At 44.5% G+C, this 26,638-nt stretch overlaps 1 long non-coding RNA gene across 1 annotated transcript; it reads right to left on the minus strand.

Annotated features, from left to right (window-relative positions):
- Positions 1–604: 604 nt before the first annotated feature.
- On the minus strand, positions 605–26,428 carry LOC138756126 (uncharacterized). Its single transcript, XR_011352777.1, has 3 exons — positions 26,070–26,428; positions 25,600–25,825; positions 605–872 (listed from the first exon to the last, which is right to left on the minus strand). It is a non-coding gene; the product is annotated as an uncharacterized lncRNA (long non-coding RNA).
- Between the last annotated feature and the right edge of the window lie 210 nt (positions 26,429–26,638).

Below are 26,638 nucleotides of genomic sequence, written 5' to 3' on the forward strand. Positions count from 1 at the left end.
CTCATTATCTGACATATCAATAGTCAATAGAAGAGGTGAGTTGTCCGACAAGATTCATGCCTTATATTCATTTTCCATGATCCTACACTGTAAATGGGCTGAAACCAAAAATAAATCTATCCTCAAGTAGGAGTCATTTTTGTCTTGAATAGAAAGAATAATCTCTCTTACTCTAAGGCAGGGGTGTCAAACTCAAATTCACGGAGGGTCAAAATTAAAAACTTGGACTAAGTCGAGGGTCGAACTAAATATTTATTGAAAATTTTCAACAACATCTGCATGTTTTCTCTTCTTTCAACATATGTAATGTTAAACATTTTCTTATTAAAATAAATGTTTAATAATAGTTTTGGATAAATTCTTTCCAGAAGCATTAACAAATGAGAAATAAAATATTCAATAAATAATATTTCTCTATAGAGGATTTTTCAAATATTGCTAGTGTGCTGTCGAATAGTAAAATCTGAGGGCTATTGAGAATGTGGGAGAATAACATGATTCCTGAAACAATCAAATGGGTGACTGATTGTGGGCATGAACTCTAGCAGGGTTATTTGCCATGCCCTTTTTCCATTGGTACAGATATCCTTTGATTTACACACTTTTCAAGTTTTATGCCTAATGAGCTTGTATCCAGGTGCAGGACCATTTTTAACCAGGAATATATTTATCACTGTGACATGAAACTATTGGAAGATCGTTTTATCCTGAGATTAAAGTTCATAATACTTACTCAGGCCTGTGTGCGGGAGGGCGGGGGTTTGCGGGCGATCGGGTTGGACAACGACAGTGCGGGGGCATCGGCTCTCGCTGCAGGGCGGCATCTCGGCGGATCAGCGGCCCCGTCACAAACCAGAGTCCACGGTGAGACCCTGCAACGTAAACAGAGGAGGTGGGGCGATTAGCGGGCTGACGCCAATGCATTCTGGGATTTGTTGTATTACTGTGCATGCGCTATACTGGCGCGGCGGCCAGCGGGCCACCTCTAATACATTTTTGAAATGATCTTGCGGGCCAAATATAATTATATCGCGGGCGCAGGCCAGAGTTTGACATGTGTGCTCTAAGGTGAAGCCTTCTCCAGATATCCATTAAATTCAGCTCTTCCATTAATCCCAAGGTATCTTTAGCTCCCTGTTTAGTATATTTTCTTCCCGATCTCTTCAGAACCAGATCCAGAATGAAATTAAAGTCTCCGCCCACCAGTAGGTTTCCATGACTGTCAGACAATTTTTAAAAAATCTATTATTTATCATTGTCTGTGTTGAGTGCATATAAATTCATTAGGATCCAGGGCTCTGAATGTATCTGACAGTATACCAGAATATACCTACCTATGGGATCTATATTTACCTCTTGCAGCCTAAATGGAAGATTCTTCCCTACTAATATTGCCACTCCCCTTGCTTTAGAATTAAAAGAGGAAGCAATGACCTGGCCAACCTGTCCTCTCTTTAATTTCAAATGTTCCAATTCTGTTAGATGAGTTTCCTGGAGCAAGGCCAGGTCAGCACCTAACTTTTTAATGTGCGCCAGAATCATTCCTATTAATAGTTGCATTAAGACCATTTACATTAAAACTAATAGATTTAATTGCCCTATTCATACTCAGAGATTAGATGTTTATAATCATGATTTCCCCCTCCTGCCCCTATTGCTTCATACCTGAGGCTCAACAAAACTATCCCTTTAAAAGTGGGAATACCCAAGGTGAAGCCAACAATAGAAAGTAAAGAGTAGATAGTTACTAAAAAGGTTAAAGTAAAAGAAACCCTGCTAAGAATTGACAGGGATAAAACCCTATTAACTGGGTGAGTTAGAAAACCCAAGTCTCGTGATATAGAAAAGAGAGCACCCATCACCGTGAAGCAACAAGCATCGAGGACAAGGAATTCTTAATTAATTCTAATGAATTATTTGCACAAAAAAGTCAGTAAATGATAAATAAAAAGATAAACACATGTTTAACACTAAGGAATGAACTATATACAGGCCAGTATAATAATTCAAAATATTTACAAAATACAGATTATTTATACATTAGATTCCTCATTTAGTTGAGGAATTATCAGTACTGGTAGATTGTTTATGAAGTCCATAACCTTTTTCAAAGTGAGTGTCTACCTGAACGCAGATATGCCACCAGCGCCTGATGGGCATGCTCTATCTCCAATTTTTTTTGGAAAGTTGGCCATTCCAAACTTTTCAGGAAGCCATTTTTGAAAAAATGTAATGGAGTCATGCCCTTCCACTCCTTTGCTTAACCTCACAATTTTGATGTTATTATGTCTATTAAAGTTCTCTAACACATCCAATTTCTGCCATATCTGTCCTTGTAATTTATGCCAGGCTTTTACTTCAGCCTCAGTTTTATTCAGAATTAAGTCCATTTCTTCCATTTTATTCCTCAATGTCACTCAGCCTATGTGTCAATTCCAGAAGAGCATTTTGAAACATATTCATACCCTCCTGTATATCATCAAGCTTATTCAGCTTAATATTAATCTTTCTATTATTGGTTGATATCATTCTTACCACATCACTGAGTGTATACTCCTCTATGGGTAAAATTCTTCCCTTCACCTCCTTCTTTGTTGGACCAGCTCTGGACAGTTGTATTTTCTCTTCTTCCTCCTCCTCAGAGGATTTTTGTTAAAGAAACTCCTGCTCCTGCTCTTCTATGAGTCCACTGCAGGGTTTTCCAAGTAGTCCTGCAGCCTGCAAGCCAGTTCCTATTGAAGTCGGCTGGGTAGCACACTGCAAATTACTCTCCATATTGGCTCCACCGACCAAGTCATGGAGTGTCGCTCCTGAACCTGGAAGAGAAGGGCAGCCAGTCCAAAAGGTCTCCTTGCACTGACAGTAGGGGAATTGCCTCTCTCCCGCAAATGGGAGAGGCACTCTCCTCACGGGCAGCTTGGACCTCCGTTCTTGACCTCCTCCCAAGGCTAGGCCTCAAGTCAGGAGGAGAGCCAGACTGAGCAGACTCCTTAGTCTTCCCTCCTTCCAGAGCCACAGGAGCTGTCATTAGTTTCTTCCTACCTATTTTAATTTAAAAAAAGGAATGTTTTGAAGAAAAAAAACTCCTAAAACTGACTTTTTTAAAAACTAAATGCAGAAATTTTCCTCAGAGCTGTTGGTGACACATCCACTCAGTTCGGCATCATGTGACACCCCCAACCTTCAACACTTTCTATTACAGCTCCAACCTTTGTTTCATCTGAAAACTTACTGACCCATCCCTCTACTTCTTTGTCCAGGTCATTTATAAAAATCATAAAGAGCAGTAAAAAAAAATCCCTATGGAACTGTCACTGCCTAGTCATTGACTTTTAGGCAGAATACTTTTCGCCCACTACTATTCTCTGCTTTCTACAGGCAAGCCAATTCTGAAACCACAGAGCCAAGGTTCTATGGATTCCATTCCTCGACTTTCTGAATGAGTGTCCCATGGGCGATCTTGTCAAATGCCTTATAAAAATCCATAAACACAACATCTGTAGCTCTACCTTCATCAATTTATTTTGAAACCTCCTCAAGAAATTCAATTAGGCTTGTGAGGCATGACCTTCCCCTCACGAAGCCATGCTGACTATACCTGAGAAGACCATACTTCTCTAAATGCTTATAAATCATGTTCTTCAGAATCCTCTCCAATAATTTGCCCACTACTGATCTAAGACTCAATGATCTATAATTTTCCCTGTTACCTTTTTTAAATGAGGGGGCCACATTTGCCATTCTCTAGTCCTCTGGCACCTCCCCTGTGGCCAGGGAGGATGCACAGATCATACCCAATGCCCCAGCAATCTGTTCCCTCCCTTTCCATTCCAACCTGGGGTATACCTCATCCAGTCCCAGGGACATCAATCCTAATGTTTTTACCAAGTTCCAGCCCTTTCACTTTCTTAATCTCAACATGGTCCGGCACATAAGCTTGTTCCTTTCTGACTTTACCTTGACCAAGGTCCTTTTCTCTGGTGAATAATGAAGCCAAGTATTCATTTAGGACCTGCCCAACCTCGTCCGCCACCAGTCACGTTGCCTCCTTTATCTTTAAATGGCCCTACCTTCACTCTTGTCATCCTTCTGTTCTTCATATAAACATAGAACAGCTTAAGATTTTCCCTATCCTACTTGCCAAGGTCTTTTCTCATGCCCACTTCAAGCTCTCCTAATTCTTTCTCAAGTTTCTAAGCTGTTTTTATCCTTACCTGTAGCTAAGCTACAATGAACAATTGTAACAAATGAAACAATGAAGACGCTGTTTACATCCGGTACCGCACGGATGGCAGTCTCTTCAATCTGAGGCGCCTGCAAGCTCACACCAAGACACAAGAGAAACTTGTCCGTGAACTACTCTTTGCAGACGATGCCTCTTTAGTTGCCTATTCAGAGCCAGCTCTTCAGCGCTTGACGTCCTGCTTTGCGGAAACTGCCAAAATGTTTGGCCTGGAAGTCAGCCTGAAGAAAACTGAGGTCCTCCATCAGCCAGCTCCCCACCATGATTACCAGCCCCCCCACATCTCCATCGGGCACACAAAACTCAAAACGGTCAACCAGTTTACCTATCTCGGCTGCACCATTTCATCAGATGCAAGGATCGACAATGAGATAGACAACAGACTCGCCAAGGCAAATAGCGCCTTTGGAAGACTACACAAAAGAGTCTGGAAAAACAACCAACTGAAAAACCTCACAAAGATAAGCGTATACAGAGCCGTTGTCATACCCACACTCCTGTTCGGCTCCGAATCATGGGTCCTCTACCGGCACCACCTACGGCTCCTAGAACGCTTCCACCAGCGTTGTCTCCGCTCCATCCTCAACATCCATTGGAGCGCTTTCATCCCTAACATCGAAGTACTCGAGATGGCAGAGGTCGACAGCATCGAGTCCACGCTGCTGAAGATCCAGCTGCGCTGGATGGGTCACGTCTCCAGAATGGAGGACCATCGCCTTCCCAAGATCGTGTTATATGGCGAGCTCTCCACTGGCCACCGTGAGAGAGGTGCACCAAAGAAAAGGTACAAGGACTGCCTAAAGAAATCTCTTGGTGCCTGCCACATTGACCACCGCCAGTGGGCTGATAACGCCTCAAACCGTGCATCTTGGCGCCTCACAGTTTGGCGGGCAGCAACCTCCTTTGAAGAAGACCGCAGAGCCCACCTCACTGACAAAAGGCAAAGGAGGAAAAACCCAACACCCAACCCCAAACAACCAATTTTCCCCTGCAACCGCTGCAATCGTGTCTGCCTGTCCCGCATCGGACTTGTCAGCCACAAACGAGCCTGCAGCTGACGTGGACTTTTTACCCCCTCCATAAATCTTCGTCCGCGAAGCCAAGCCAAAGAGAGAGAGAAAAGAAAGAGCTAAGCTAAAGATCAGGGAGTTGTGGACACCATCAATGAAATGCTCCTCTAATGAGGTTTGACACCTGACCAGGTTCACTATCCAGTACTAGATCCACTATGGCTTCTCCTCTTGACGGCTGGTCCACGTATTGTCAGGAATCCTTTTTGATCACACTTGACAAACTTTGCACCATCTATCCCTCTTGCAGGAAGGTGGTGCCAGTCAGTATTTGGGAAGGTTCTGTCTCCTATTACAACAACCATGTTATTTCTGCACCATTCCAAAATCTGCATACTTATCTGTTCCTCAGTATCCCAAGGGCAATTTGGGGGCCGATAGACTACTCCTAGTACAGTGATTGTACATGGAGTTTTTATTTATATGACAAAAAACAATTAATTCATAAATGAAAATTTGAAGCTGACAGCAATGCCAAAAAATTGCAGGTCGATCTGGATGGAAATTCTGTTGAACTAATTGTGATTATTTACTGCAATGCATTCTGTGGATTACGAGCCAAATCACACAGCCAAATGCCAGCCGTTCAGCATGAAATCACCAGCATTTAGCCATTTAAATGTGAGCTTGTCTGGTACATTTGTGCATATGTGATCAAATGCACAAGTCCCAAATTTAGTAAATGACAGATATCCCCAGATATATCACCATACAATAAGAATAGACAGTCCTTTGTGTCAAAGGGTAGTGGCAAAGAAAATGTCCAGATACACTGGCTATCTGACCTTCAACTGCATCAATAAATGGGAGATGCACACAAATATAAGCTTGTCAATTACACTGCAGTTTAAAGTTACCTAAAATATTTTGATTATTGTTTACCCAAACTATACTATGTTTAAATTTAGAGAAAATTAGAAACTCTGTCTATGAATCCCCTTCTAAGTTTGAGTTAACCTGGCGACCATTTATTCAATATTTTCATTTGTGGTGAGTTGATCTGGCTCTGTTTTCTTTCTATGATTATGTATGATAATTGGGCTGTAAGATGAGATCGGAGTGATCGGCGTGGTTTAGCTATATCTGTAGGTTTTTTTTTAAAGTTTTTTAAATTCAGATTTGTTTTTTCTTTTTTGGGGTTTTTTTTCTCTTTTTTCATATATTGTTATTAATTATATCTTTTTTTTAGAGATAGTTCACACCCTAAACTGATCTAAAAAATTTTTTTAATGATATATTTTTATTCTGTAATATTATTGTTTAATATCTCTGTATTAATTCATTACTTACTATGTATTTTTTATATCTCTTTGAACTGTATGTGTTTATAAATTAAATTATAATAATTATGATAATAAAAAGATTGAAAAAGAAAGAAATATTTTGATTATTAAATTGACTGCAATCTTATTTCTCATCAGGAATGATAAAAATAACATTAATTTTAATCTGCAATTTAACAAAATCTTACCCCATTTGTAGGAAGAACTATTTTTTTAGTTTAGACATACAGTACAGTAGCAGGCCCTTTTGGCTCACAAGCCTGTTCCACCCCATTAAACCAATTGACCTACAACTCCCGGTACATGTTGAATGGAGGGAGGAAACTGGATCACCCAAAGAAAACTGGATCACCCAGAGAAACCCCATGCAGACAGGGGGAGGACATACAAATTCCATACAGACAGCGTGGGATTCAAACCAAACTGCTTCAAGATTTTGTGATTGCACAAAGGCAAACAATTCCCCTTCATCCTTCACTGCTTCTCTGAAGGTCTTGATATGTAATTTCATCTTCCTTCAGTCTCAATGGTGAAATCGCTCTTACCTGGATCGATTCTTTTCTGGAGACCAGAAAATCACAAGTGATAGAAATAGAACTTTTTTCTATTTGTGTGTACACTGTTATCTCCAATGCTTCCCAATGATTGATCTGTGCTCTCCCCTATTTCAACACCTAAATGCTGCCTGAGGTTAACTTTCATCACTTTCTCTACTGAAATGGCATTGACCAATAATGGATATTATTGACCTCCAGAGAGGCTGAGTATTTTCAAAATTGTTGTTTTATAGATTTTCATTATTTGCAAAATGTTGTTCTTTGGTCCTCTTCCAAGTTGCAGCAGCACATTGAGAAAGCATTTAACATTGTAAGGGGAAAGTTCAATGTTTTCAATTAAGATCGTCTCACTGGTACCACTAGTGACTTAGTTGGCTCAGTCTCATTTGCACAGTGAGGGTGTATTCCCAAGTGGTGGCACCATTGTTCTTACTGTGATTGGTTAGAGTAGGAACCAAAATGTGTAATTTGTTTACTGACCTTGTTTGGTAGGCGCTCCGTTGGTCGTCAGAGGCATCCCGAGTTAGTTTGGCTTTCTGCAGTCATCCTTGTTCTTGCGTGCATGCACGTGTTCCAGGAGCATGCACAGAGCATTAGTATATTAGAGTTCTAGCTGGAGTATGCATGGTGCGTTTGTGTATTGCAGTGTCGTTTGGAGCATGCATAGAGGTGTATGACACGAATCAGGTGCTTTAGATCCTATATTATTTAAAAAAATGGCAACATAGAGAAGGATAGGTGAAATGGTCACAACTTTTATTGACCATTTTCATAAATGTTACTCTGTATCACAGAGCTTTAATGCAGATGTTATTTATAGTCATTTGATTAAATGTTAATTTAATCACTGACAAAAGGCAAAGGAGGAAAAACCCAACACCCAACCCCAACCAACCAATTTTCCCCTGCAGCCGCTGCAACCGTGTCTGCCTGTCCCGCATCGGACTTGTCAGCCACAAATGAGCCTGCAGCTGACGTGGACTTTTACCCCCTCCATAAATCTTCGTCCGCGAAGCCAAGCCAAAGAAAGAAAGAAGATAGTTACTACTTTACGTGTTTAAAAAAAGGATTTAAATACTGTGGTGCGCTATCGAACAGAAGCAAACACACAAAACATAAAGTCTGTTCTACAGGCTTTATTCAACATAAACTTCCATAGAGCTGGCTGTGAGAATACTGTTGCAAACTCTGAGACTGGCCTCAAAGGGCCGGATCTAGCTTATATCCCGGAGGGTGATTGGCAGCTGACCGGGTGGGGCTTGGTCTTTTCAGGTCGTGGGGTGGGGGTGGGGGTGGGGGGGGGAAGGTTACAGTCCATGATCTACCAGAGCCCCAAAACATATATACATTGGAGTCTCTGCGACCATTGCAGGGTTGGCTCCTGGTCACAGTCCGGCAAGGGTAAGGGGGGGCTGTGGGCGGGGGCCAGAGTGGCTGGCATGGTGCAGCAATGTGGGGTGACCATGGTTGAGGTCTGTGTAAGGAATTGGATGAGTGGGGGGGGGGGCAGGTTCATCCCCAGTGATTGGAGTGAACCTTGGGTGCCCGGGGAGGTCTTGGGTGTCCCATAGTTGTGCGGGGTCGGGGGAGTGTGTCAGGTTGGCGTGGTCCTGGGATGAAGGATGCTGTTGTGCTATTGTGGGTGCTCCTGCTGGTGCCAGGTCCCTAGTTGAGACCTCCCTGACACTACTGAATCTAATGTAGGCGTAGTTATGGTTTGTGTGTAGGTGGAACACCTGCTCGACCAGGGTTGGGACTTGTATACCCGCACGTGTCTGTGACTAGTTGCAATGCCCCTGGCATAGTTCCTCACTCATGAAACTAGACCCCTGGTCACGGTGGATGAACACGGGGTAGCCGAACATGGTGAAGATCTGTGTCACTGCCCTGATGACAGTGGCCGTGGAGGTGTCTGGGCATGGGATGGTGAAAGGGAAGCGGGAGTACTCGTCTATGACCGCGAGGAATTAGACATTCCGATTTGTGGAAGGCAGGGGTCCTTGAAGTCTATGATGAGGCACACGAAGGGCTGAGTGGCCTTTACAACATGAGCTTAGGGTGGGCGGAAGAACAGAGTTTGCATTCCGCGCAGAGCCGACACACCTCGTTCATGGTCCTGACATCCCTGATGGTGTACGGGAGGTTTCGGGACTTGATAAAATGGTATAAGCAGGTAACGCCTGGGTGGCAGAGGGACTCGTGCAGTTCCTGCAGCTGGTCGTCATGGAGCGATGCGCAGGTCCAGGAGAGGGCATCGGGGGAGTCGTTAAACTTCCCCGGACGATACTGGATGATGTAGGTATATGTTGCCAGTTCAACTCTCCAGCGCAAGATCTTATCATTCTTGATCTTGCCTTTGTGGGTGGTGCGATACATGAACACCACAGTAGGCTGGTCAGTAAGGAGGGTGAACCTCCTGCTGGCCAGGTAGTGGCGCCAATGGCGGATCGCTTCCACGATTGCCTGGGCCTCCTTTTCAATGGTGGAATGCCCTAGGTTGAAACGATGGAGGGTCCTGGAGAAGAAGGCGACTGGGCGCCCCTCCTGGTTAAGGGTAGTGGTGAGGGCCACATCGGAGGCATCACTCTCCACCTGGAAGGGGGAGTCCTCATCCATGGCATGCATCGTGATGTCTGCAATATCCTACCTGATGTGCATGAAGTCTGCCTGTGCCTCGGGTGGGAGAGGAAAAGTTGCCTGGGCCAGTGGGCAGACCTTGTCCGGGAAGCAGAGGACCCACTTGAGTAGTAGGAGAATAGGGCGAGGCACCTGCAGAGGGCTTTGAGCATGGGCTGAAGGGGGCAGCATCCATTCTGGATCTGGATGTACCCCAGGATGGCGAGGTGGCTGGTGCTGAACACACACTTCTCTTTATTGTAAGTGAAGTTCAGCTCCTTAGTCATCCGGAGAAATTTCTCCAGGTTGGCATCGTGGTCCTGCTGATCGTGGCTGCACATGGTGACATTATCCAGGTATAGGAAAGTTGCCTTTAGCTTGTGCCGGTCTACCATATGATCAATCTCCCGCTGGAAGACGGAGGCCCCATTCGTGACACCAAATGGAACTCGGCAGAACTGATAGTGCCCATCTGCCTCGAAGGTGGCAAAAGGCTTGACTTGCAGGTGGATGGGGAGTTGGTGATAGGCTGACTTCAGGTCAATGGTGGAGAAGACCAGTAGTGGGCTATCTCATTGACCATGTTGGTTATCCTTGGTAAGGGGTAGGCGTCCAGCTGGGTGTACTGATTGATGGTCCGGCTATAATCCATGACCATCCTCGGCTTGGTGCCCCCCCCTTGACCACCAGGACTTGGGCTCTCCATGGGCTGTTGCTGGGCTCCATGACACCTTCTGCTAGAAGCCGCCGCACCTCTGCCTGGATGAATACTGTGTCCGCGACGCAATAACTCCTACTCCTGGCAGCGATCGGCTTGCAATCTGACGAGAGGTGTGAGAAGAGCGTGGGAGGAGCAATGCGCAGAGTGGAAAGGCCACAGGTTGGCTGTGGCTAGTTGGACGGCGTGCTCTGGAATGTGAGTGGGATAGGGGCCCCCTGAAGGTGAGGGTGATGCTCTGCAGATGGCATTGAAAGTCAGCCCAGGAGGACCGGGGCGCAGAGTTTGGGCATGACCAGGAGCTTGAACCCGGTGTATGTCTTTCTGCGCCACCACCCCCCCCCCCCCACCAGTCAAATTGGCAGAGCAGAACCATAGGGTATTAATAGTTTGGTCCTGAACATGCACAGTGTGTATGTGCATTGGAGTGCCGGATGGAGCATGTGTGGTAGTGTGTGACGCGAATTGGGAGCTTTGGATAGTATATTATAAAAACTTGGCAATATAGTGAAGGGTGAGTGAAACACTCATAACTTTCATTGTCATAAATGTTACTCTGTATTCACAAAAATTTAATGCAGAGATATAGTCATTTATAGTTACCAGTTTACATGTCAAATAAAGGATTTAAATACACCTGCCCTTTAAGCGACTATTCATTGGATCAAAGTCACTATATTTTAAGATGAGTTTTAACCAAAGCTTATTGAACCAAAACTTGGTAGTATTTAGTTTTCCAATTGCTGTCACAGAACATCACCATGGGCCAACGCATCATTGATCCTGTTATTGCTATCAAGCTAAATTAATGCTAGGAAGAATAAGAAAAACACACAGTAAGATAGTACTAAATGTGTTAGATGGATATAATACTCTAGAAGAATGCTAAATTAGGTTTCCTACATACCAAATGAAATTGTACCTGTTGTAAATCCCTATATTTTATACTTGTGGAAGAATTCTGAATGGGGGACTTAAAATGGTTCTTGAAAAATTGTAAATCACCTTTTCACATTACCAACCAATTTTGTAAAGGAAGCAGACTTTATAAATAAAAAGGCTTTCTGAAACCCATGTCAATAAATTCAAGTTCAAAGTTCAAATTTATTGTCAGAGTAATATATGACATCACATACAACCCTGGCATTCTTTTTCCTGTGGGCCTGACAGAATTTCTACTGATTGGTAACTGTAAACTGTACTCAAGAGGAAAAAGATGTATACATATGAAATAATATTTAGTAATAAATAATGTACAAGCTAAGAGTCCTTAAACGAGTTCTCTGATTGTGTTTGTTGTTTAGAAGTCTGATGGTTGAAGGATAACAAGGGTTCTTGCACATGGTGCTACAAGTCTTGAGGCACCAGGACCTCTTTCCAGATGGCAGCAGCAAGAACAGAGCAAATCTTGAGTGCTGTGGATCCTTGGTGATTGCTGCTGCTCTCCAATGGCAGCTTTCCAGACAAATATTCTGGTGGGGAGAGTTTCCACTTCCTTTTTCAGGGGTTTATGCTCAGAGATAGTGGTCTCCTTATATTAGTCCATGATGCAGCTGGTCAGCACACTTTCCACCATACATCTGTTGAAGTTTTCCAATGGCATACCAAACCCCAGCAGACTCCTGAGGGAGTAGAGGCACTGACATGCTTTTTTCATCATGACATTGGTGTGTTGGGACCAGGAAAGGTATTCCGAGAAAGTGACTCCCAAGAATTTAAATTTGCCCACCCTTTTCCACCTTTGATCCCCCCAAAGATCACTGGACTGTACATTTTTAGTTTCACATTCCTAATGTCTTCAAAAGTTTGGTGACATTGAGTGAGTTGTGTTTGTTTGTATGCTATTTAGGCAAGTTTTCAATCACCATCCTGCATGCTGACTCATCATTTTTATACAACCCATTATCATGGTATTGTCAACAAATTTGCAAATGGTGTTATCATACAGAGCCACCAGTCGTAGATGCAAAATGAATAGCACAGGGGGCTGAGAACACAGCCCTGTGGTGTTCTGGTACTGATGGAGATGTTCTTACCAATCCTCACTGATTGGGGTCTGGAGGTGAGTAAATCCTGGATACATAGAACCAATGAACCATAGAATGTTATAGCAAAGAAAACAAGCCCTTCTAGTCTGTGCCGAACTATTAACTTGCACCCAGTCACAGCCCTCCATATCATCCCATCCATGTTCCTGTCAAAATTTTTCTTAAATGTGAAAATGGTGCCCACATTCACCACTTCAGCTGGCAATTCACTGCACACTCCCATTACTCTGTGTGAAGAGGATCCCCTTAAGCTTTTCCCCTTTCACCCTTAACCCATGTCCTCTGGTTTGTATCTCACCTATCCTCAGTGGAAAAAGCTTATCTACATTTACTCTGTTCTCCTCATAATCTTAAATATCTCCCCTCACTCTTCTTGTTCCTGAAGTCCCGGCAACATCCTTGTAAATCTTCTCTGCACTCTTTCAATCTTATAGATATTGTTCCTGTGGTTAGGTGACCAAAACTGGACACAATACCCCAAATTTAGCCTCAACAATGTCTTATACAACTTCTCCAAAACATCCAATCTCCTATACTAAATACTTTGACTTATGAAGACCAATATGCTAACAACCCTAACTAGCTGTGATGACATTTTCAAGGAATTATATGTCCATATTCTTAAATCCCTCTGCTCTACTGCACTCCTCAGTGCCCTACCTTTTAATGTGTATCTCCTACCTTGGTTTGTCCTTCCAAAATGCAATACCTCACACTTGTCTGCATTAAATTACATCTGCCATTTTTCAGCCCATTTTTCGAGCTGAACCAGATCCCTCTGGAGGCTTTGAAAGCCTTTCTTGCTGTCCATAACACCTCCAAACTTTGTGTCATCTGCAAATTTTGCTGATCCAATTTACAACATTATCATTCAGATCATTGATATAGATGACAAACAAGAATGGTGCCAGCATTGATTCCTGAGGCACACCGCTATTCACAGGCCTCCAGTCTGTGAATAGTGGGTGTGACTCAGGGATCAATCATCCACTACCACTCTCTGGCTTCTCCCATCTGGCCAATGTGCAAGTCTTGTGGCACCTATACCTCTTTCCTGAAGGTAGCAGTGAAAACAGAGCATATGCTGGATGGTGTGGATCCTTGATGATTGCTTCTGCTCTCAAACGGCAGCCTTCCCTTCAAATGTTCTCTATGGTGGGGAGGGATTTGCCTTTGATGTCCTGGACTGTGCCCACTACATTTTGCTTTATGCTCAGGGGTATGGTGTCCCCATACTAGATGTCATACCAAACCTCTGCTTGCTTTCTTCCTGATGCCATTAGTGTGCAGGATCCAGGAAAGATCTTCCAAGATAGTGACGACCAAGAATTTAAATTTGCTTACTCTTTCCACTTGATGATCACTGGATCATACACCTCTGGTTTTCTCTTCCTGACGTCAGCAGTCAGCTCCTTAGGCTTTGTGATATTGAGTGTGAGGTTGTTGCTGGAGTTCCATTCAGCCAAGTTTTCAATCTCCCTCCTGTATGCTGACTCATTGACCCTTTTTGTACAAAACAGTAACATGGTATCATCAGTGAATTTGTTGATGGTCTTGTTGTATTGAGCCACACAGTCATAGGTTTATAGCGAGTAGAACAGGGGCCTCTAAAAGTAGTTGGGCTATAAGTTTGCATTTGCCATTTCTCTCAAAAATATTGAACATGTTGGGAAATCAAAAGTCTAACAGTTAATTATCAGTAATATCACAAAAAAATTGGGAAATTTGAAGCCATCACATCCCATTGATCAGTTTACATTCTATTTTTCAAAAATAAATAGCAGCAAAGATAAAGGAAGTATTAACAATGGTTTCACAAAATTCCATGAATTCTGGACTTGCTCCAGCATAATGAATGTTGCAAATGTTAAATTGCTGTGAAGCAAGGAAAAGATTCAGTCAGTGCAACGGCTGTTCCAGCGCCAGTGACCAAGGTTTGAATCCACTGCTCTCTGTAAGAAGTTTGTACGTTCTCCCTGAGTCTGTGTGGATTTCCTCCGGATGCTCCAGTTTCCTTCCACCATTCAAAACGTACTGAGCATTGTGGGTTGGGTGCAATTGGGTGATATGGGCTCATGGGTGGGAAAAGCCTGTTATCATGCTGTCTGTCTAAATTTAAAAAAATATATTTATAGTTCAATTAACCTGCCATAACTTGCTAGAATCCATTATTAAGGATCTGCTGACAGGGCACCTAGAAAGTCATGATCTGATTAGGAATTATCCATCCAGCTTTATGAAATGAGTGTTACACTTGATAAATCTAATAGTACCTTTGAGGATGTAAAATAGAAAAATCAAATTTGGTGTATGTGGAATATCTGGAATTTCCAAAAGCATCTACATATAATTTTTTTTTCTTTTTTCGGGGGTTATTCCTGTTCTCTGTGAATTGGTTAAAAGGAAAAAAATAAAGGTAGGAAAAAATAATATTTCTTGGGTTAGTCACCTGATATTCACAATTCTAGCTTAGTTCACTTATGCCACCTTTCAAATGGACATGCAACCTTTCAAAGTTTGTGATCACAATAAATTTGAAAGGTTCTGAAGGAAGTCTGAATGAGGGAAAAGGTGATAAATGAGACAAAATGAGAGGTTTGTTGCAGCGCACTCGCTCAGGGCGAACCGCCACGTGGCACCGTCGGGGGTTTCGTCCCCAGTCAAATCTCCCACATGGCGCGCGCCCCAGGCAGCTTCTACGATGTCATCATGCATAGGGTGACTGAGCCTGCGCTGCCCTTAAAGGGGCACGTGCCAAATTCAAATAAAACAGTCGTTAATGACCCTCAACGTGGTGGCTGCTTCATTAACTGCTCACACCGCCACAGTGGTGACCCCAACGAGCTTAGATGTATTTCTGGACTCAAAAAAACCATGGATTCGGCAAAGCTTAACGCTGTCTCCATCAAGCTTCCCCCCTTTTGGACCCACTGACCGAGAACGTGGTTCGGGCAGGTGGAAGTGCAGTTTCAACCCTTCAGATGCCATGATGTTTTACCATGTTGTGAGAGCTCTGGACCAAGATACAGCGGCGAGGGTGGACGACATCATCCATCACCTCCCAGCTGTAGGCAAGTACACCACCCTTAAAGATCTGCTGCTGGGATCTTTTGGGCTCACCCCCCAGCAACAGGCTTCCAGGCGCCTTCCCCTAGATGGGTTTGGAGACCATAGTCCTTTGGCGCTGATGGACAAGATGCTGGCACTGATGGAAGACCACAAGTCTTGTTTTCTCTTCCGACAAATATTCCTGAAGCAAATGCCGGAGGACATTCGGCTGCACCTTATGGATGAGGACTTCTCATACCTGAGAAAGGCAGAAGCCTGTGCAGACGCCCCCAGCTCACGAAGAGGGAGAACGAGGCAGCCCTCAACTTGGTGGCACGTCCGGGAACTAGCAGACCGATGCCCGCCCCCAAGACCAAGCCAGAGGAGGGCCAGATGTCCTGAAGTTTCTACCACCAGTGCTGGAGAGCACAAGCCTGTAAGTGCTGCCAACCCTGCAGGTTTCAGGGAAACGACCAGGCCAGCCGCCGTTAATGGCTGTGACAGCTGGCTGCACGAACAGCTTCCTTCGTGTGATGGACAGATTCACCAGTCGCCGATTCCTGGTGGACACAGGGGCTGAGCTGAGCATCCCCCCCCCCCCACCGCATTAGAGACTCGCACCCGATCTCGTGGTCCAACCCTGCAGATGGCCAACAGCTCCACCATCAGGTCCTACGGCACCCGCAGGGCGGGCACAGATCGGGAAGAAGTTCCACTGGAAGTTCATCCTAGCCTCCGTGGGCACTACGCTATTGGGGGCCAATTTCCTGAGGGCTCACGGTCTGCTGGTCGACATGAAGGGCAAGAAGCTGGTCAATGCCTGAATGTTCCACTCCACCTGACTGGTCACAGCAGAAGCCCGCAGCCCCGAAATTGCTGCCATAGTCGCTGCCAGAGATGAGTTCACCGACATCAACCGCGGGTTCTCCGCCATCCTGGATCCACAATTCAATGCCACCATGCCTCAGCATGAGGTTTTCCACCACATCACCATGCAAGGCCCCCCGTTGTATGCTAGGCCCAGATGGCTGCCAGCTGAGAAGCTCCAGCAAGCAAAGGAGTTCTCCAGACTCCAAGAACTTGGAATCGTCTGGGGGCCGGAGACCATGTGGGAACTACAGTCGGTTGAATGATGCAACCACCCCTAACAGGTACTCGGTTCCCCAATACAGGACTTCTCTGCCAACATCCATGGCGCACGGGACTTCTCCAAGGTGGACCTCATGCGGGTATACCATCAGATCCCGGTGCATCCAGACGACGTGGGTAAGATGGCCATTATTACTCCATTCGGCCTCTTCTTGTTCCTACGTATGCCCTTTGACCTAAAGAATACAGCCCAAATGTTCCAGCACCTCATGGATGCGGTTGGGAAAGATTTGGACTTTGTGTTCATTTACCTGGACGATATACTCATTCCCAGTCACAGCCGCGATGAACACAAGGCCCACCTCTGTACCCTCTTTGCTCGCCTGCGGATTTCAGCCTCATGGTCAACGCAGCCAAATGCCAGTTTGGCAAGGAGACCCTCCAGTTCCTGGGGAACACCATTTCAGTGGCTGGGGCCGCACCAGCACCGGAGAAGGTGGCGGCCATCCAACATTTCTCCAAACCCCCCACCCTAATAGGCCTCCAGGAGTTCTTGGGGATGGTGAACTTTTACCATCGTTTCATCCCTGGAGCTGCTTGCACCATGCGCCCATTGTTCGCGCTGATGGGCATCAAAGAAAAGACTCTATCCTGGCTGGAAGAGGCGAATAAGGCTTTCGTCGCAACGGATGAGGCCCTAGCCATCGCGACACTATTAGTATACCCACAGCCAGAGGCCCAAATGGCACTCTCTGTGGATGCCTCAGCTACGGCAGTGGGGTGGGGGGTGTGGGTCCTGGAACAGTGGCAAGGTAGACACTGCTGCCCGCTGGCCTTTATCAGCAAGCAGCTGCACCCACCAGAACTCAAATATAGCACCTTCAACTGGGAGCTCCTGGCGCTGTACTTGGCCATCCACCAGTTTCACTACTTCCTTGAGGCCAGGCCGTTCACAGTCTTCACGGACCACAAGCCCTTCACCCTGGCACTGATGATGGCTAAGGATCCGTGGTCTACCAGACAACAGCGCCACCTTTCGTACGTGTCAGAGTTCACGACCGACATCCGACACAGGGCTGACAAGGACAATATGGTGGCGGATGCACTCTCGCGTCCCACCATCAACACTCTCACCCCCGGCCTAGATTACACCCAACTAGCCCAGGCCTAGAGGAACGATGCAGAGATGCAGGCTTTGCGGACTGCCATCTCGGGCCTTGAATTCAAAGACATCCAGTTGCCCAACAGCCCGGACACACTGCTCTGCGATGTGTCAACAGGCACACCGCTTCCAGTAGTCCCGCCACACTGGAGAGTGAGGGTTTTCAGCCTAGTCCACGACCTTGCTCACCCATCGGTGAAAACAACAGTGCGGATGGTCGCAGAGCGGTTCGTGTGGCATGGACTTAAGAAGGAGGTGGCGGAGCTTGCCAGGAACTGCACCATGTGCAAGACCTCCAAGGTCAGGCTCCCATACAGAACTTCGACTCAGCGGCTTGCAGGTTCCAACACATCCACATCGATATTGTTGGACCCCTACCGGTGTCAAGGGAGGCTCATTATCTCCTCATGGTGGTCGACTGTGCCACAAGGTGGCCTGAGGCTATCCCAATCAAGGAAACCTCTGCAGAGACGTGTGCCAGGACTCTGGTCAACCAGTGGGTTGCCCGATTCGGAGTCCTGGCACACATCACTAGAGACAGGGGCGTGCAGTTCACGTCCGCCCTCTGGACCCAGATGGTGAAACTCCTGGGGGTGAAGCTCCACCACACCATGGCATACCACTCGCAGTCCAATGGGTTGGTGGAAAGGTTCCACAGGCACCTAAAGGCATCGCTCATGGCCAGGCTCTCCAGACCAGATTGGGCGGACGAGCTACCCTGGGGTCCTCCTTGGTGATTAGGACGGCACCCAAGGAGAACCTACAAACCTCAGTAGCGGAGATGGTGCATGGTGCACCACTTTCCCTACTGGGTGAATTTTTCAGCTCAGACCCCGACACCGCGGCCACCGACCCAAACCTACTGGCGGACCTCCGCAGGAGACTGGGCTCCCTGACTCCCCCACCTCCACGCCACGGCACCCGGCCAATCCACCTCCCCAAACAACTGGATTCGGCTCAATTCGTTTTCATGCAAAGGGGGTCGCAGGGCGCACCACTGCAGCGACTGTATGAGGGGCCATACAAACCTTCACCCTAGACACTGGGGGGGAGGGAGGAACTTTTTACGATGGACCGCCCGAAGGCGGCCCATCTGGACTTATCTCAGCCGGTGCAGACAGCCGAACCTAAGTGATAGGGCTGCCTGCCCAAGCGCCGGGACACATAGCCGGTTCTGCCGGGGTTGTGTGGAGGCGCACTTGCTCAGGGCGAACCGGCCCACTTGTAACACCACCTCGCGGTGCAGCCATGGGAAGATGACGCTGTTGGGGGGTTTCTTTCCCAGTCGAATCTCCCGCATGGGGCGTGCCCCAGGCAGCTTTTATGATGTCATCATGCACAGGGTGACTGAGCCAGTGCTGCCCTTAAAGGGGTATGTGCCAAATTTAAATAAAACAGTTGTTAACGACCCTCAATGTGGTGGCTGTGTTTCTTTCACTGCTCACACTGCCACAGGTTATTCATTTTGGTAGGAAATATACTGATCCCAATATTTTTTTTAAACTATGAGGGACTATAAAATATTGATGTAAGAGGGACCTTGATGTGCTGGTTCATGAAAAGTAGAAATATAATGATTCAAGATTCCACTCATCTTTATATACACTGTGTGTAAAAAGAAAAATAATTTGTAGAACTTTCTTTTGAGGCCATAATGGAATGTGAAAATTACTTGGCTCAGGGGACTCTGACTGTGAGTTTGAGGATGGAAATTAAAGTGGGGAGTGGTTTAAACAAAAAGTTTGATAACTCTCTTGACTATTCCCTGGGAACATAGAAGAATGAGGAGGGATTTGATTGAGGTATGCCAAAATTATGATGAGTATAGATAGAGTTGGCTTTAATGACCAAGGTTAGGTGAGATATAAACCAGAGTACATGGGTTTAGGATGAATGGGGAAAATTTAAATGGGAGACATTAGAAGGAATTGTTTTCCACAAATCGAGTGTGGAACAAGCTGTTAGCTGAATACATGCTTAATTTTAATACAAGAAAAGTTGGATGGGTACGTGGGTGGGAAGTGTATGGAGGGATATGGAATGGGTGTAGGTCAGTGGGACTAGACAGAATAATAGTTTGGCACAGACTAGAATGGCCAAAAGGCCTGTTTCTGTGCTGTAATGTTCTATGATTAGCCCTGTAAAGGCACACGAAAAGGCACCACCAGTCCAGTCAGGACGAGAAAGAGAAATAAATGAGTGTCCCTTCACTGAGGGTCCCTGGATCTTGTCAGCTCCTCCAATGCCACAGCCTCCCTCAGCTCCATAACCATAGGCACCTGTCCTGTCCCGCAGAGTACCTGAGCTTGATGCACTCAAGTCGTATCTTCTCGACACCTGGTTTTAAACCCCTGAAGCATCAGGAAGCCTGAGGCCCTTCAGGAACCCTGCTCACCTACACAAGTCCTGAGTCTGTTACCTGGTACCCAGAATCTGATCACCAGGAGCCACTCAGTCTCAAGCTGGAGCCTGGTCCACTTCTATAGTTAAATTTTAAATTGAAATTGCGACATACAGCATTTAAGAGGAGGCTGGATATATACATGGATAGGAGGGGGTTGGAGGGTTTTGGGCAGAGAATAGGCGGAGGGAACTAGTGGAGTTGTTTGAGTGAACCGGCGTGGACTTGAAGGGCCGAGATGGCCTGTTTCCATGCCATGAACTGTTATATGGTTATATGTTATATGGTAACAGGCCATTTCAGCCCATGCTGCTCAATTACACCCAATTAACATACAACCCGTTACTTTTTGGAACGGTGGGAGGAAACTGAAGCCCCCGAAGGAAACCCACGCAGACATGGGGAGAATGTACAAACTCCTTACAGACAGCGTGGAATTCGAACCCTAGTTCCTAGCGCTGGCGCTGTAATGGTGTTGCACTAACCGTGTCCTACTCCATAAGGTCCTCTCCAAGGCTTCTCCTCAGTGAGGGGTGCTCTTCAATTCTGGTGCCCTGTGCTTCCTCAGAGTTCACAACTCTCAGTCTGTGCTGCCATCATAGGTCCCACCATCTTGAGGTGGACCTCTGAGGACATTAAAGTTTAAAAAAAACTACTCTTGGTTCTATTCTATAGACAATGGGATGGCTTGGAATAGGGTGCTGCGGAAGATCCTATTTCGGCAGTTTCAGTAGTGCCACCCACATCCAGACAGCAATGAATCAGGAACGTGGGTCTTTGTTGTTAGCAAGCACAGCACAAAAGTGGGGAATATTTACTGCAGTTATCCAAGACTTTGGTCAAACCATGTCTGGAATGTTGTACTGTAATTTTGGTGTCTTTAGGCAAGGAAAAATATAGATGTCCTGGAGTTGGTGTAATTTAGATTCATGATATGGATTCCTGGAATACAGGAGCTGCCCCTTGAGGCAAGAAAACCTACGCAATTTTCACCAGTTTAGTCAGTTGGTTAATTCACTAACTAGCTGTCAAAAGCACATGAAGAGGCACCGCTAGTCCATTGATCCAGGGTTGAATTGAGATTTGGAACTCCACAGCTGCAGAAATTAAATTTAATGGATCTGATCAATCTGGAAATTAAATAAACGCAATTTCTACCCATCGAAATCATAAAAACTGCTAGTACCAGCTATTTGAAATCAGACAGAAATGCTTGAAAAGCTCAGTGGCTTTAGGTAGCATCTGGGGAAAGGAAAACATTCATGTTACAGGACAGGACGGGTATGGATGATAACTCTTCACCCTAAAATGACAACACCATTTCTCTTTCTACAGATGCTGATGAACCTGCAGAACATTTCCATCATTAACCATGGATTGTAAAACTGGTTCACTGATAATTTAAGGAAGGTAATCCGCTCTTCTAAACCAGTATGTAAAGCCAAACCGACCAACATGATTGATCCCTATCTGCTTCAGTTTAAGGCCACAATATAGATGCAGAAGAAATGTCAGTAGTTCCAGTGATGTACACATATAATAAAGAAATTTTAAAAATCTATTGGGTATGAGGTGTTTCACTAGTCTCAGGTCAAGATATGGGCCATTGAAGATTGAGATGAGAAAAAAAAATTAAAATCTTTGGATCTTTTTCCCAAAAGGCTATGGATTATCAGCTGGTTAATTTTAGGATGAGATTGATAGATTTTTTTGGAGAATTAAGGAAAATAAGACTTGGATAGGAGGTTAGATAAAGTACAGGGCCAACCATAATCTTATTGAATAGAACATTAATCAAAAGATACTACGTGGCCCTCTTCAGCTTTCTTTTCATATATATTTTATTTTGAGTATTCTCAACTCTTTGTTTTCCACCAAATTCAACAATCCTGATTGTTATTTGCTAAAAGGGTCATGTTAACTTAGATCTAACTTGATTTTTTTTTCTTGCCTCATGATGGTTTACATTGCATGATTTAAAAAAAAACATTTACAACTTCCTCTTTCATGAGGTTTAGTATTTATGGACCACTCCATGTCTTCAAAAGCATTCATGCTCATATAAATTTTGGCATAAGATAGAAACATAGAAACATAGAAGATAGGAGCAGGAGAAGGTCATTCGACCCTTCGAGCCTGCTCCGCCATTCAACGAGATCATGGCTGATCTTAAAGTTCAGTACCCCGTCCCCGCCTTCTCTCCGTAACCTTAAATACCCTTATACTGAAGAAATATATCTAATTCCCTCTTAAATATATTTAATGAACCTGCCTCTACTGCCCTCTGTGGCAATGAATTCCACAGATTCACCACCCTCTGGGTAAAGAAATTCCTCCTCATCTCGGTCCTAAATGGTTTGCCTATTATCCTCAAATAATGGCCCCGGGTTCTGGATTTTCCCATCATTGGAAACATCCCATCTGCGTCCATTCTGTCCAGTACTGCCAGAATTTTATATGTCTCTATGAGATCCCCTCTCAATCTTCTAAACTCCAGCGAGTACAATCCCAATTTGCGCAATCTTTTCCCATAAGTCATTCCTGCCATTCCAGGTATCAGCCTGGTGAATCGCCTCTGCACTCCCTCCATTGCAAGAAAATCCTTCCTTAGATCAGGTGACCAAAACTGCACACAATACTCCAGGTGGGGTCTCACCAAGGCCCTGTACAGCTGCAGTAAGGTATCCTTGTTCCTATACTCAAACCCTCTTGATATGAAGGCCAACATACCATTTGCCTTTTTAACCGCCTGCTGTACCTGCATGCTCACCTTCAGAGACTGATGTACAAGTACCCCTAGGTCTCTCTGCATTTCCCCATCTCTTAATCTATTGCCATTCAAATAGTAATCTGCCCTCTGGTTTGTATTACCAAAGTGGATAACCTCACATTTATCCACATTGTAGTGCATTTGCCATGTATCTGCCCAGTCCCTCAATTTATCCAAATCACACTGGTGCTTCCTGACCCCCTCTTCCGTGCACACAACCCCTCCTAGCTTAGTGCCATCTGCAAATTTGGAGATATTACATCTAATCCCCTCATCCAGATCATTAATGTAAATTGTGAACAGCTGGGGTCCCAGTACAGATCCCTGTGGCACCCCACTGGTCACCGCCTGCCACTCAGAAAACGAGCCATTTATCCCAACTCTCTGTCTTCTACCTGCCAGCCAGTTCTCAATCCACATCAATACTTTGCCCCCAATCCCATGAGCCTTGATTTTGGAAGCCAGTCATTTATGCGGGACCTTATTGAAGGCCTTTTGGAAGTCCAGGTACACCACATCCACTGGCTCTCCCCCATCTATTTTACCTGTCACCATCTCAAAGAATTCCAATAGATTTGTCAAGTACGATTTACCTTTTGTAAATCCATGTTGACTCTGTCCGATCCCTTCTCTGCTAGTCATATGCTCCGCTATTACATCCTTAATAATGGATTCCATCATTTTGCCCACTATTGATGTAAGGCTCACCGGCCTATAATTCCCCGCTTTTTCTCTACCCCCCTTTTTAAATAGTGGGGTAACATTAGCTACCCTCCAATCCATGGGTACTGATCCTGAGGCTATCGAGTTCTGGAAAACAATTCTTAAAGCATCTGCTATCTGAATGGCCACTTCCTTTAGTACCCTAGGATATAGATTATCAGGCCCTTGGGATTTATCGGCCTTCAATCCCATCAATTTCCCCAAGACCATGTCCTTAGAGATATTGATTTCTTTCAGTTCCTCTCTTGCATTAGTCTCTATGTTCCCAACATCCTTGGGAGGTTATTTGTATCCTCTCTTGTAAAAACAGAACTAAAGTAAGAATTTAATTGGTCTGCCATTTCCTTATTCCCCATTATATATTCCCCTGATTTCGACTGCAAAGGACCTACTCTGGATTTCACCAATCTTTTCCTCTTGACATATTTATAAAAGCTTTTGCAGTCGGTTTTTATATTTGCCGCAAGCTTACTTTCGTAATTTATTTTTGCTCTCTTGATTAATCCCTTTGTCCTCCTTTGGTGCATCTTGAACTGCTCCCAGTCTTCGGTTGTGGTACTTTTTTTGGCCAATTGATATTCTCTCTCTTTGGACCTAATGCTGTCTCTAATTTCCCTTGTTATCCACGATTGAGTCATCTTTTTTGGTTTATTTTTATGCCAAACCGATATAAACGATTTTTGCAATTTCTCCATTAGATCTGTAAAATGGTTTCCATTGTCTATCCACAGTCAACTCCCCCATAAACACCACCCAATCAATTTTACTCAACTCCCATCTCATACCATCATAATTCCCTTTATTTAAATTCAGGACCTTAGTCTTGGTTTTAATTTCATCACTCTCCATGTCGAGATAAGATATCAAGAAGAAGAATTTTTTTATTAATTATTTAAGCACTGAAATTAATCTTATGTCATAGTTCATGTTTCCTAAAGCATCCTGCAAGAAACGTAATAGGCAGTCTTTTTAGAAGACATTTCCTCATGTACAGTATTTTTTCCATCTCATTTACCTCCAGTAGGGGGAGCTCTGCTAGTCTTATCCCTTTTGGAAGTTCCAAATTAATTACTGCAAATTCTGATGTCTAACATGAACCATCCAGACACTTACTCAGATTTATTTTCACACAAAATCTTTGGAAAATGGTCATCTGAAAATCAGCTAAGAACTTTGCAAACCACTTTGCATAAGCTACTTTCTGTACTGGCCATGTATTAGGAATCTCTTTAAAACCTTGGCTCAAACTACAATGAACAAATGTAATATGTGTGATATGCTCTGCTAAAGTTTATGAATGACCTACAAAGCACCATGCACTTGGGTCAGGATTAAGATCAGCTATTGGATTTACTGTTACAAGGTATTTTTAACATTGCTAGTTTCCCACCTTCCAGCCCATCTTCAGGAAAGCTGGAAATGGCAACAAAAGCATTTTTATTTTTGCTTTTCAAACTCCCCCCTCCCCCAACACCTATTGTGATGAAATTGTGACCCTTCATGTGTCAACTATTGAGTTTTTTTGATTGTAAATGATTGTCTTATACATTGAAGTGGGTATGACGGTGGGGGAGGAAATCGTGTAGGACAAGGGAAAGTGATGGTTTAAACCTATCAGACTGATTTCCACATTCCTGTCATTATTATTCTAATTTGTGCAATTCTACATTAAAATATTGTCAAATGCAATAAGCATAAAGTCCAAAAATAAATAATGATTAAAATTTGAACCCTGTCCTCTCTACTTGCCCATCACCCACACCTTTTCTGCAGATCCCCACCCTCCTCCCTTCTTTTCTTGATCAGTCCATATTCTTGACCCTCCACCCCTTCAGTATTATTTTTTTCCCATTTCTTCCTCCCATATTCACCTTATCATCTTCCGGCCATGCTGCTCCCCCTCCTTTTATTCAGTCTTCCTCTCTTTCTTCCTTTCCCTCGTGGCTATAGTTCAAAATGTTGACTTGTCTATTGCCTTCCATGGATGCTGCCAGACCTGCTGAGTTCCTCCAGAATTTTGGGGGCGACTCCAGTCTTTCAGCATTTGCAATCTTTTTTTGCTTGCCTTCATATATTCAACAATTTATCTAAAAAGATCTTTCACAGTATTTAATAAACATTTTACTTGCAAGCATCAATCATGCAAATACATTTAAAAAAAACCATTGGGCTAGAAATTGCATGACCAACATCATGAAAGAACATTAGTCATCTCATCTATAGAAATACACATTTCTGCTCAATTATAATTAGAAATTCTTATTTGAAATAGAACTATATTTGATAAAAATAACAACAGACATTTACATTCCAGCAGATCATTTACAGGGTGAATGCTTACCTCATTTTTCATTCTGTTGAATCTAGATTTCCGAGGAAGAGCTAAATAAGACGCAGAAACTCCTTGAACAAATTTGGACTAAATTACATCTGAGACCAACCTGAACGTATATTTTTTGAGGGAAAAAGATGATGAATGAAGTGAAATCCGTGGCAGTTTAACTACCACCCAGGCCCCTCGGCTGAGCTTGAGTAAGGCTCCCCCTGACCTTGCCTCACCCCACCTTTCGTTGAATAGAATAAAGTGATGTTAGTCCATTGAATAACTTGTATTAGAGTTCTCCATAGGGGTCAATATCGACCCCTGCCAGGAGCCTGACTTCCCTGCTGCTGCCAGGAGCACGACGTCCCACTCCTGTCAGTGCCGGGAGCCTGATGTCGCCTCTCCCGCTGGGTCCCCCTCCCTTCTAGGCCCCTCATGGTTAATTCGCCCTGAGTCTCATTGTCGATTGACCGAGATGGGTGCAACTCATGCAGCAATAGACAGCGCGGGGCTTAATGTTGCAATACATGGTGTGGTTGGGCAGCGGGGAAGTGGATACTCATTCATAAAGTAGCAGTAAACGTTTG

Source organism: Narcine bancroftii, chromosome 3 (assembly GCF_036971445.1).
Source record: "Narcine bancroftii isolate sNarBan1 chromosome 3, sNarBan1.hap1, whole genome shotgun sequence".
Taxonomy (NCBI): domain Eukaryota; kingdom Metazoa; phylum Chordata; class Chondrichthyes; order Torpediniformes; family Narcinidae; genus Narcine; species Narcine bancroftii.